This window comes from Camelus ferus, chromosome 3, assembly GCF_009834535.1.
Source record: "Camelus ferus isolate YT-003-E chromosome 3, BCGSAC_Cfer_1.0, whole genome shotgun sequence".
NCBI lineage: Eukaryota > Metazoa > Chordata > Mammalia > Artiodactyla > Camelidae > Camelus > Camelus ferus.
Window position 1 is genome coordinate 23,857,655 of NC_045698.1, and position 12,705 is coordinate 23,870,359.

Sequence of the window (12,705 nt, forward strand, 5' to 3'; positions counted from 1 at the left end):
CCCAACAACTCATCTCTCATCTCTTTGGCTCGTTGTGCAGTGAGCAGTACAAGTTTGGACTCAGTAACACTGTCTCCTGACTTGCCCCAGGGTATGTGGGTCTGAAAAGCAGAGAAAGCTGGAGACAAAAGGGAGCACAGAGTCGCTGGAGGTGAGTCTCAGGTCCCTGATGAGGAAACTGGTCCACGTGGGCTAAGTGACAAGCCCATGGTCACTTCTGAAGTTCTGAGCAGTGTAACAAAAAGAAGTGATGGGCTCCTAGTGGAGGAAGGAAGAAGGAACTCTTGCCGCCTCGCTGGGGCTTGCCCTGGAGGTGAGAGGCAGGAGGAGCAGAGTGAGTTCCCCTGGGGACCTGGGCCACCCGGCTCTGAGGGAAACGCTGGGCTGACTTCAGTCTCAGCCGCAGCCAGGCTCACGGTAACCCATCTCCAAGGGAACCCACGAGGAAGAAAGTCAAGTAAGGAGAACAGGAGGGTTTCAAGAGAGCTGAGGGGGAAAGGGCAGTGTTGGGTTAATGTGTTTATTGAATTTATCCCCATACTTATGTGATCTTCAAACAAAGCCAATTCAGTTAGCTGAGTTTTTTAAAAAATCAGTTAAAACAGCTGAACATAACTCAGTGCCTCATAAAAAGTCAGTGGATCGAACTTCTCAACAAATTTTGATACTGAGTGTATCAGTTAAATATCAGTGACACATTGAATTTACAGGCAGGTCCTGGTGAAACGGTGGTGAAGCAAAATCCCTGCCCGTTTTGACCAGTTGAAAAATTCGTGTGTGTCTCCTAGTCGAATGTGTCCATGGCACAGGTGTGTGTCAACCCACTTCGTTTTCTTAGGGTGCACAATCCTCCCGGTCCTGCTTCTCCACTAACCAAATTCCCTCCGCATCCTTGAAGTGTTGTCATCCCTGGCCTCCTAAACACAAGAATGACGAGCATTCTGTGTGCAACCAAATAGCGCTGTCCAATCTGTCATCCTCCGTGTTTCTCCCGGCTCCACCAGGTTGTTCTGTTACCCGGTCCACACAGCATATGTTCAGCAGCGATCCTGTTGTAAACAAACATCTCCACCACAGCTGAGCAGGAAGCTGAAAAAATACATTCAGTCTGGGAACGCTCAAAAAGATGAATTTTCATAGACTGGAGTGGGAACGGACTCTTGACCAGGTGGGAAAATTACTAGGTTTAGCGGGACTAGAATGTAGTTTTCATTAGGCGACAGCGCCCTCTGTTGGTTTCTTTGAGGAAGACAGGCAGCGTTTTCATTGCGTGATGTTAGGAGAGCTATACTAAAAAGGTCCTGATGGGGGCATGCCATGGGTTTGTTTGGGAGATTTGTTAGGGTGTCCTTCTCCAAGATATTCTCTTGTTCACTCCAACACCTGTGAGAGTCACCCCATCACTCAGAGGCCGCCTTCCCAAGTGTTTATTCTCAGGCTGCTCAGAATTCCCAGCCAGGGCCACCTCCCTCTCCTCTGAAGGTCGGGTTGCTATCTCTCTCCCCTTTGGAAGCTGCCTGTACCTTATCTTCGCAGGACGGTGGTCCAAAGCCTTGGGCTTCTGTAAGATCACTGTGCTAAGGGACTGATGGATACAAACAAGACTAAAGTGAGGGGAACCCCTCAACCCATTATGGGCCCAAAGACACTAATGGGCAAATTCTTAAAACCATGAGCCAGCCTTTGCTGTCTGGCCAGAGGCTCTGCCTAGGAAAGAGATTTCAGGCCAGGAAGAGGGAGAGAGATGCCATACACTGTAGGCCCAAGGGGGAAACACTCAGTGGGGTTTCCTCCAATTAGAACTGAAGGTAGCACTGACTTTAGTGGCGGGGCATGAACATTTCAGAAAACCACCTTGTTCTTTAAGAGTGTTAATTAAACAAGGAAGCCATTCGGGTTAGCAGAGCAATTTTCTACCTCATCATAATATCATAATTTGTCTTCATGAACTATGTAAAGCTGGCGTGAACAAACTCCCTCACACAGCTGATTAAGTGTCTGGTGGACACAAACTCTTTCTCCAATTTATAACTCAGCTAAACTCCTGCTGAAATGAGCACCCTGCCCTACAGGTTTAAAAGAGTCAAGACTTGCTCGTAAAAAATTTTCCTTTTAACTTCATGAGTCAAGTCCTGCACTGCTAGAGAACAACAGCTGGCCTTCATCCTCAGAGGATGCCACGCAGGCGTCTCCTGGCTGCGGGCGAGTGAAGACCGAAGCGAGGCCAGAAGCCACAGCCCGGCCAAAACGCTGCCGAGACCACGCCTCTGCTCATAGGGCCTAACACCCTCCTGAGTCACTCCATCGCTGACCTTCAGCATCTTCATGTGAGGTCCATGAGTGGGACGTGGTTTCCAGCTTTTTGACAGCTCAGGAGACCAGAACTCTGATTTCTAAAACATGAATAAATAAAAGGAGGAAAGGGTAAGACATGTAACAATCTTTTCTTCTGACTCAGTAACATCCACGTGATCTTTTCCCCTCTGTTTCCCAGTTGGTCAGCCCATTCCACCCCGGGGTCGCTTGGGTCATGTCACAGAGCCCTGGGATGGAAACCAACAACACCGTGAAGCTCCACGTGGATTCGTGCCGAGGTGAACCTGCTTAGAAATCTCTCTTCCTCCTCCTTCCTCCTCCTCTTCCTCTTCTTTTTTTCCTGCAGCTCTCCTCACTCTCACGATCGTTTTTTCTCTGGACACTGGCAATTCTCCTGGGCCGGAAGTGAACTGGATATTATTATTATTCCCAATGCACAGCTGATGGGAGGGAGGATCAGAGGGATCAAGGGATCTACTTGAAAGTGACAGGTAGTGACCTCGTGATGCCACCCACCCGGTTCTCTTCCATTAACGCTGTCACTCCCACTCTCTGGATTACGGCCAATCAGGGCAAAGTAACTTACTCAAGAAGGCTGTCAAAATTCCATCTTTGCTTCAGTGATTTTTTTGATGCCACCTTTATCATTTCTTAAATTTCCATATGCATTTGGGTCTGTTTCTGGTCTTTCTGTCCTGTTTTGCTGGTCTGCCTTTGCACGCACTCATACCGCACAGCTTTAATGATGGAAACTGTGTTAGATGTTTCGATGTCTGGTAGACACCCCCACCCATAGCTTTTCTTTATCAGTGTTTTCTGGATATTCTTGCACATTTATTTTTCTACATGAACTTTGGTATCAACTCGTCATTGTGTTTCATAACAAAAGCCTGCTGATGTTTTTGACGGGGATTGAGATAAATTCATAAATTTCCTACTGGGAAAATGGCATCGTGATCATGTTGAATCCTTTTAGTCAAGAACAGGGGATATCTTTCCATGTGTTTAAGGCGAATTTTGTATCTTTCAGAGAGGTTTTATTATTTTAGTCATTCTGACTGCACATTTCTGAGTGAGTCTATTCCTAAGTATTTGATATTTTTTGTCGCTATTATTCATGAGGTTCTCCACTAACTGCTTATTATCCATGTAGCTTGAGGCCATTTATTCTTTCTCAGAAAGTGTTTATTTCAGAATATTTTAAAATGACAGAACTTTGCAAACTAGTCCAGAGTTCCCATACATACCTCACCCAGCTTCCTCTGAGGGGAATATCTCCTATGACCACGTTACGTGTGTCTAAACTAAGAAACCAACATTTTTACATTATTGTCCAAATCGAGACTTTACCCAGTCATTACAAGTTTTTCCCCTGATGTCCTTTCTCTGCTCCAAGGACACGACATTACATTTAGTGGCTGTGTTTCTTTAGTCTTCTCTGGTCTGTGACAGTTTTTCAGTCTTTCCTTGGTTTTCGTGACCGTGATAGTTTTGAGGAGTGCTAGTCACACACTTTTCAGAATGTCCCTCAGTTTGGGTTTGTCTGCTATTTGGTGGTGTAGGTTTGGGGGAAGCACATCACAGAGGTGACATGCCCTTCTAGGTGACTGATTTTGCACATGTTGATTTTATATCGTGTGACATTGCTGAATTCCTTCACTGCGGTAATATTGTCATTGATTAGAGTTTCCAGTTTATTGTCATGTTAGCTCCATAAAAGGATAGTTTTACTTCTTCTTTTCCAATTCTCATTCCTCTAATTTTCCTCCCCTTGCCTGGCATTTCTTTCGTGATGTCTTTCTCCCTAGAAGTTATCTTCTCTGAGGCTGCTGTCTCTGCTCCCCTCATTTTCTCAGCCCTTCCCTGTGGACGAGGCTGTAAAACCACCAAGTTCCAGGTGGGCGTTCAGTCCTCCAGCACTTGGTGCCCAACTTTCTCCTTGTGGCGCCGATTTTGTCTCAGCTTCATCTAAACTTCGTCCTCCTCCCCAGCTCTCCTCACCCACAGGAGCCCGTGGCAGGAGCTCTCGCTGTATCTTTGTTGAAACAAGTGTCTATTTCTCTTTCTACAACTTGACGTTTGTGACAGGTCTGTCTCCTGGACATGCTACAGGTCTGGGTCTTGTGTGACATTGTTTGTGTTCCATGTTGATTTTATGGCTCGAGGGAAGGACAGGTGGAGAGATTCCGACTCATGTGGTCGCCATTACCCAGGGCTGATCAGAGCTCTTGCAGACAGCATCTTAAAGTCTCAGGACTCTGGTCTTTGACTGGTTTCTGTACTTTGAAACCAGTTCAAAATGGCTTAACTGAATGGAGGGCTACCTTATAGCCTCTGAAACTAGATGCTTGGGTCAAAGGGCAGCATCCTTCAGCTGGTTTCTGACCGTGTGGTGACTTCCACCATCTGGCAGAGTTGTTTTTTTTTTTTTTTTCAATTGAAGTATAGTCAGTTACAATGTGTCAAGTTCTGGTGTACAGCATAATGTCCCAGTCATGCATATACATAAATATATTCATTTTTCACTAAAGGTTATTACAAGATATTGAATATAGTTCCCTGTGCTATGCAGCAGAAACTTAAAAAAAATTTATTTTTATATATAGTGGCTAACACTTGCAAATCTCAAACTCCCCAAATTTATCCCTTCCTACCCACTTTTCCCTGGTAACCATAAGACTGTTTACTATGTCTGTGAATCTAAAAAAAGAAAAAGAAAAAGGACACTATGAACTCATCTACAAAATAGAAACAGACTGGCAGAGAATTTTTAATGGGAGATGCTAGAACCACAGTTTGCACTGCAGCCTTTCCAAGTGCAGTAGGTAAAAATTTAATTAAATATTTTGCTGCTGCATAACAAAGACCCCCATGTTCCAGTCTGCAATACCTGAGTCCTCACTGCCCTCTTCATTACCACTTCCTATAGACCATTACTAATAATTTACTTTCTGTGACACGCAAAAAGCCATTTCTACGTATCAAATGCTGTATTAAAAATATAAATTTATTTCTCTTTCATATAAAGTAAGTCTGGGGTTGGCATGACAGCACAACAATTTTCAAGGACCCAGGGAGTGTGTATCTTTATCTCTGCCACCTTCAACAAATTCCTCCACCTCTTGGTTCAAAAGTGTTTCCTCGAACTCTAGCCATCACACTCACAATCCAGCTAGTCAGAAGACGTTGCAAATAAGGGCAGAACTGAGCCATAGAATCTCACCAGCAAGGGAGGCTGAGGCATTAGATCTTTATATGGGATTCCATGTGACAGCTAAACATTAGGGGGTATATTTCTTGAAAAGCGGAGGATGGATACTGGGGAATGCCAGAACATAAGCATAAACTCTTAACACAATGATTAGTACACAAGGCCTCACTGCCTACTCCCAACAAAGTCATAGCAATTTCTGCCTCGCAATTTTATGAATTTGGTTGGAGAATTGTTTGTTAATTGAAATGATTTTGTAAAAACCTCTATAAACCTACAAACATTAATTTAAGTACTTCTGATTTCTAGAGGGTCTGGGAGACATTCTAATTATAATGCTGCCCTATTGCCCAGTTCTGGCCCTTTTTAGAAAGTCTATTTGTGTAATAGAGTATCTTTTACACCTTTGTGATTTTAAGTAGCATATTTCTACTATCTTAGTATATTTCTCTTCCAGAGAAGAGTAAAAAAAAAAAAAAAAGTCCAGGCTGCTGGAACTCACCCTCTCCTCCTTTGACCAACCTCCCCCTAAAATCTTGGAGAAAAGTTTAAAACCACATCTCTTTTGACATAATACAATGGGAATGAATCTCAGTCCCCAGACTCTGGGGTGTGAGAAACACTAACAGTCTCTATTTTCTATAAATCATCTCATGTACTACCCCAAGATCCAAGGAAGACCCAGCCTCAGTCATTCTCAGGGCTGTTTCCTCTTCCACTCTACCAGGACAGGGCAGTGGTACCAAGGTTTAAATTTCTACCAACACACTGGGGCCCCACTGGCATCAGTCATCTGTCCACACTCAGGATCACTGAGAGGCCTTTTGTTCCGGCTCCCATGACACCATCTGGCCCACAGTTAGTGCCTCTTTTGGGACCCAGGCACCTTGGGGAATTTGGGGACCCAGGAACCTGGGATGAGTCTCTCTGATGCCCAGCAGGGCCGGTCCCGCCGAGCTCCTGTCACATCCTCAGGGTTAGGGTTAGGGTTAGGGGTTAGGGTTAGGGTTAGGGTTAGGGTTAGGGGTTAGGGTTAGGGTTAGGGTTAGGGTTAGGGTTAGGGTTTAGGGTTAGGGTTAGGGGTTAGGGGTTAGGGGTTAGGGGTTAGGGTTAGGGTTAGGGTTAGGGTTAGTGTTAGGGTTAGGGTTAGGACCAGGGCATGGGCATGTTCTACTGATAGGACCCCAGGCCCTCTGGCTGCCCTCGGCTGGGCTTGGACCCTCCACTGCCCTCTTCAGGCTTCCGTCAGAGCTTCTTTCACCCTCACACTATCCTCCTCAAAGGATTTAGGGATTTGGAAACAAATCTAAGAGGAGACCGTTTGGAGGCAACGCTTGCTTTCAACTTTCTATAAACCTTCCTTAAAGCAAGGAAGGACCATGTGCTATAGCCTACAGAAGAAATGAGACTAATTTACAACTCAGATTTTTAAGTGTCCTGCCACACCATTGAAGCATGCCTCTGTGACCAAATGACAATATACGCGTCTTTAAAATAATTTCCAACGCAAAACCAAAATACTACAAGCTGGTACTTACTAGAAAATGCTTCCCTGGGCTGCCTCCTCTCTGCATACCATTTCCATCTGTATATCCCTCTGCAAGGATGACAAACGTCAGTTCCACAGACCAGATCTGTCGGAAAGTCACTGCTTACTACTCAGAGAGACACTTTTCATAAACCATGCTTTAATTCACCTTAGCAAATATCCATCGAGCTTTTCCAGATGTAGAAAAAAACAAATGTGCACAGTGCTCATGGAATAAGATTTACCCTTGAAACTCACAGAGAAAAACTAGTGGTTACCCATGGGGAGAGGTGAGGGGGAGGGGCAAACTAGGCGAAGGGGATTAAGAGGTACAAACCACTTGGTATAAAATAAGTAAGTTACAAGAATGCAATGTACAGCACAGGGAACAAGTCAATATTTTATAACTTTATATAATAATCTATAAAAGTACTGAATCACTATGTTGTTCACCTGAAACTAATAGAATATTGTAAGTCAACAATACTTCAATTAAAAACAGATTTACCTCCAACCTCCAGGAGCCACCTTGGATCCTCTGTGGATCCCACTGAGGATGGAAAGGCCCAGACTTCAGCACCTGAGCCCTGCCCTGCCCACTGCTGCTTCTGTGAGCTGTGGAAATCACCCCCTGCCCTGTCATGGTCACGGCCTCATTTCCACATCTGTGTTCCTAGCCTACGGGTTATTCCAAAGGAAGGAAAGAGCAGGCCCCTGCGAGGACTGTGGGCCGGGGTGGGGATGGGGACTTGGGGCAGGGGATGGTTAAGTACCTGTTCTTGCTGCGTCCTTGCATCAGCTTGCCGGATTCAACTCAGGAAGCACAAAAGGGCTTTCATTGTGACCCCTGGTGAGGCTTTCTTTCTGCTGGGGCTCAGAAGCCAGGCAATAGACCTGTGATTTGCTGCAGCTGTAAAACTCTTTCCCAATTTTGTGATGAGTCAGTGGCTTTGTGTTCAGAACCACTATGGGTTAATTCAAAGGAAACTACTTCGGGCTGTTTGGTAACATTTTTCCTGCCCCTAAACAAAAGGAAATTCATGTCAGATAATTGAATTCATTTGCCAGCAAGAGGACCGATATAAAACGAAACTGCATTTAACAGAAAAAAATCCGGACAATTTATATGAAGAAAGAAGTAAAACTTAGGTTCAGGTTCTGGGCTTTGCTTCTGATTATTGTGAGCCATCAGCGGGGCTCATCGCCCTGCGACTCAGTTTCCTTCTCTGCAGAAAGAGGGGGTTGACCTGAGGGCTTTTTATAATTGTTTGCTAGCAACACCCAATTTTGCCCCCAGAACTCTGCTATAAAAAAAAAAAACTGATGTAAATATGCAGCATACGTTCATGTATGTAAACAACTTTGAATGCATATTGGATTATTTATTACAAAGCAATGAAATGAGGCTATCTGTGTGTGTATTTTAGCTGTGCTAATCACAAAGACCCTAACTGATACAAATGTTTGCAAAAACTAATGGTCTTTTTCTTTTTCTTTTTCTTTTTTCTTTTTTGTCTTTTGTTGTTGTTGTTGTTTGCTTTGTTATGTTTTCAGTAACTGCCTTGCTAGTTCAGAGCACTACTTAGCTGGGGCAGAACAGGTCTGAATCTGAGGTCATCAGAAGTAAAACAGACCCCTCCAAAAGGAGCTGACCAGGCAGCATAAAGTAATGCACTTGACTGTGTCGATAATTTTGAGTATATTTTAATAAGCACTTTTTATCACAAGCCAAATATATATTTTTAAAGTGAAATTGAAATAAGACATTTTACTCTGCTCTGGAATCTCCTAGGCTAGATGTTCTTGACCTTGTCTTGTAGTCTGAAAGTCTGTGATCCCTACCTCTGCCCCTTTATTCACTCTGGAAATATTTATAGAGTTCCTGCTGTGAATCAGGCATAGTTTTAGGCCCTTGGGACATTTTAAGTGAATCTCCCCCAAACACATATACAAACTGTTGACTTAAAGAAAGACCCAGCATAAGAGTTGTGGGTTTAAGTTTTACTCGGGATCTTACTGAGGACTGTAGCCTGGGAGACAGCCACTCAGTTAGCTCTGAGGAAGCTGCTCTGAGAAGGTAAGGGAGGAGCCAGTTTATATATAACTTTTGGCTGGAAATACATGCAGTCAAGCACACATCTTGGTAAAAGATCACTGTTAATTACAAAGAACAGGTATCTCAAGTTAATGATTTCAGTGCTTTTCTATGTATGAGAAGATGCAAGAATCTGGTGTCATTGAAATTCTTCCTGAAAGATGCATGTAACTATCTAACGTCCTGTTTATCCGAAGCACAGAGCGCCTCACCCTGTTTTTCAGCCTGAATTCTGCTGGGGTGCACTGTCCATAGGCAGCAGGGACATGGTTATGACTTAACCCTTGCAGAACTGTGTGGTGAGCAATGCTGTTTGCTCTTCTTTGTTCATGAAATTCTGGACAAGAACTTCACCCTTACACTTGTTTAGTTTACAGCCTTGACATGATTAGTGTTTATGCTATCTCAGACACAGCTAGTTCTTTTCTAAGTGACTGAGTTTCCCACTCAGTGAGTTACCAGTTCCTGGGATGTAGCAGAAGATGGTGGGTAATCCATCCACCTGCTAGCAGGCAGCTGCTAAACAGAGGTCTGTTGGTACTTTCCCCCTCATTTGTTGGCTAAACTCAGAGAACAACCCTTTAGTCAAGCAATGTTCCCACCAGATCCAATCTTCCTTCCTGGAGTTTGGGGAAGCCTATGGATGGGTTAAAGTAAGCCACTGACATTGGGTCCATTTTGTATTTCTTCAAGATTCTCTAAAGGTGGTTATAGATTTTTTTTTTTTTTGTAATATGATACCCTATTCAGAAAAACTCAGAGTCCTCTCAAAATGCCCCTGAAGATTGAGCAGTGGAAGGATGGCCTTTGTAAACATGGAGAGTAAGGTATTGCCAAATAAACTTGTTTGATTAAATGCCTTCTGTCCCTTTACAAACAACCCTCAAAAGCCCTGTCAAGCTGAAAGTAGAACATTCAAATCTCCAGACTCTTAGGGAGTGTTAGCAGGTATTCACATGATGTCATCTGGGCTCTGACCAAGAAGAGGAACAAGAAAGTTGAATCGGTAAGCCTGAGAGCTCTTGTCCAATAGATCCTTGGCCAATAGTCCTTTATTTCCTGATGAGCACAAACAGGATACGGTGTTGGGGATGTAGGACTGTCCTTCCATCACTTGCATTTCAGATCTGCTGTTGGGAACAGAGTCATCTGATTGGAAAGGGCATGGAGGAGGATGGGTAGAGACACGTATGGGGGAAGGAGGGAATAGACAGGCAGTTTTGTCAACCTTCCTGACACCGTACGACTAAGAGAATCGAAGCATAGGGCAGGCAAAGGAAACCACTTCAAAACTCTCGAAATTATTTGGCTTACTTTTTTAAGATATAGAAACAACCTTTACTGAGTTTAATTTAATCAAGAATGACAGAATGGTTAGAACTATTTATTAAAAACTGCTTGCTATCTTCCTGAAGCCTTGAAGGAGCCTGACTTAGGAGAGTATGTTGTTTTTATCCTTAACCACTAGGGGGCACCAAAATTCTAGACATTGCCTCGGAAGAGCCCTGGGTGGTTTTAATGGCAGAAGGGGATGTACATGCAAGTTGTCAGACTCAGAGCAATGCTCTAAAAATAGTAACGTCCACTGCTTGCAGCCCTGGACAACAGTGCTGTCACGTGGTGGCACAAAAATGTGTGGACATTTGTATGACAACTGACTCTCCCGAAGGAGCCCTTCCCATCTTCCAGTTCTGCCCTCTGAGACCTCAAGGAATAAGTCTTAACCAGCTTCTTCATGGTCAGACCTTCAAATATTTGCCTACAGTTCTCACATTCCCTCATAGTCTTTTCTCCCCCAGAATAAACACGAGGGTAGTTTCAACATCTCTCTTAGTGTATTAGTTAAGGTTCTTTCTTTTCTGTTACAAGTTGTGAAACAGGCTCTGGTTAGCTTTACCTGGGACGTCTTGTAGGATCAAGAGAATTAAACATCTACGTTTCTGAGAAAGCAGCTTCGGGGAGTTCACGGCAGGAGTCTGAGCTCCTCTTACTATAGCCCCACCATGCACACAACAAGGATCAGTGACTCTTGTCTGTGTCTCTCAATTCCAAATTTCATCATCCTGCAGAGACTCTGAAGCCCCATCTGGGCTCAGAGGCCCCGCCCTGGATCAGTCAGCCCTCGGCAGGGGGCAGGTGTCTATAATGTAGACAAGGCTACCGGGTTCCAGCACAGAGAAGTTGAAAGAACATGGGTTCTAGTTTCGTTATTCTGATCTCTCCTGGAGCATCGACCATTTGTTAATGTTCTCTCGATAGCGTGGGGCCAAATGCTGAGGGTAGGTCTGACCACACAGAGTGGGGGGCTGTCACCCTTGAATCTGGACTCCATACTTCTCTTAACATGACCTAAGATGGTGAGCTTTTTTGGATTCACGTGACTCTTCTCAGCTGTTATGTCACTTCCAACTTGTATTTCAGCCATTCAGTGCAGTGACTTAAATGCCAGATTATTACCCCAAGATCTTTCATCGGTAACATCTGAGTCACTGTTCCAGCCTGCCAAAATATTTTGCATTTGGATTCTATTACCCATTATGGCAGAAAGTTATGCCAATAATGATTAATTTAGCAAAGCTGTGTTTTACTTAAGATATTGAGTTTGGCAGGTGAGTGAGATAAGATAATCACTGACCAGCTCAGAGAAATTGTAGACAAATGTGTAAGAGACCTAGTAATACCACTTGTAGGAATTTATCATTCAGAAATGATCAGAGCTATACACACAGATTTGAATACTTAGATTTTTTTCTCATTATTTATAACTGCAAAAACATTAGGAGCCCATTTACTGCCCTACAGTAAGCACATGCTTAAATAAACTTTGGTATATTCATTCAATGAAATTTTTTTTTGCCACCAATAAAAATTTATTTACAATGACTTTTTCAGGATATGGGAAAAATATGTATCACATTATATATATGCATATATATATATAATTGATGTAAGTTTAGCAGAAACCTAAGTATTCTCAATAATGATTTTTCTTTCTTTTTATTCCCAATAGAAAATAAACTGAAAGAGACGTACCAAAATGTTAACTGTCTTTTCTGGATGATGATGTTTTGATAATATTTTCTTCTTTAGACTTTTCTACGTATTTCTTCACTTTTTATAATGAGCATGTATTTCTTCTCTAATAGAAAGTCTTTTTTATTTTATTTTATTTTTTAATTTCCATTTCCACACGTTCCTTGTGAGTACATGGAAATGCAACTGATTTTAATGGGCTGATCTTGTGTCCTGCGAACTTGCTGAACTCACTTAGTGGTTCCAGGTGTTTGTAATTGTTTTCTATTTGCTTGATTAAAAAAATTTTTTTGCAGGGAGAGGTAATTAGATTTGTTTATTTAATTAATTTTGGGGAAGGTACTGGGGATTGAACCCAGAACCTTGTATATGCTAAGCATGCACTCTACCACTTGAGCTATACCCGCCCCCCACGAAAGAAAGTCTTTTTAAAGGAAAGTTTATTTCATGATCATTCTCAGCTTTTGACTGTTGATAAATTCTTTGTGTTTTTACATCGGAGGAACTTTGATTCTTTTTAAC

General features: G+C 43.1%; 1 long non-coding RNA gene across 1 annotated transcript; it reads right to left on the reverse strand.

The window, feature by feature from the left end:
- Positions 1-1,721: 1,721 nt before the first annotated feature.
- LOC116659741 lies at positions 1,722-8,043 on the reverse strand. The gene is made up of 3 exons (XR_004315076.1): positions 7,829-8,043; positions 7,066-7,161; positions 1,722-2,393 (listed from the first exon to the last, which is right to left on the reverse strand). It is a non-coding gene; the product is annotated as an uncharacterized LOC116659741 (long non-coding RNA).
- Between the last annotated feature and the right edge of the window lie 4,662 nt (positions 8,044-12,705).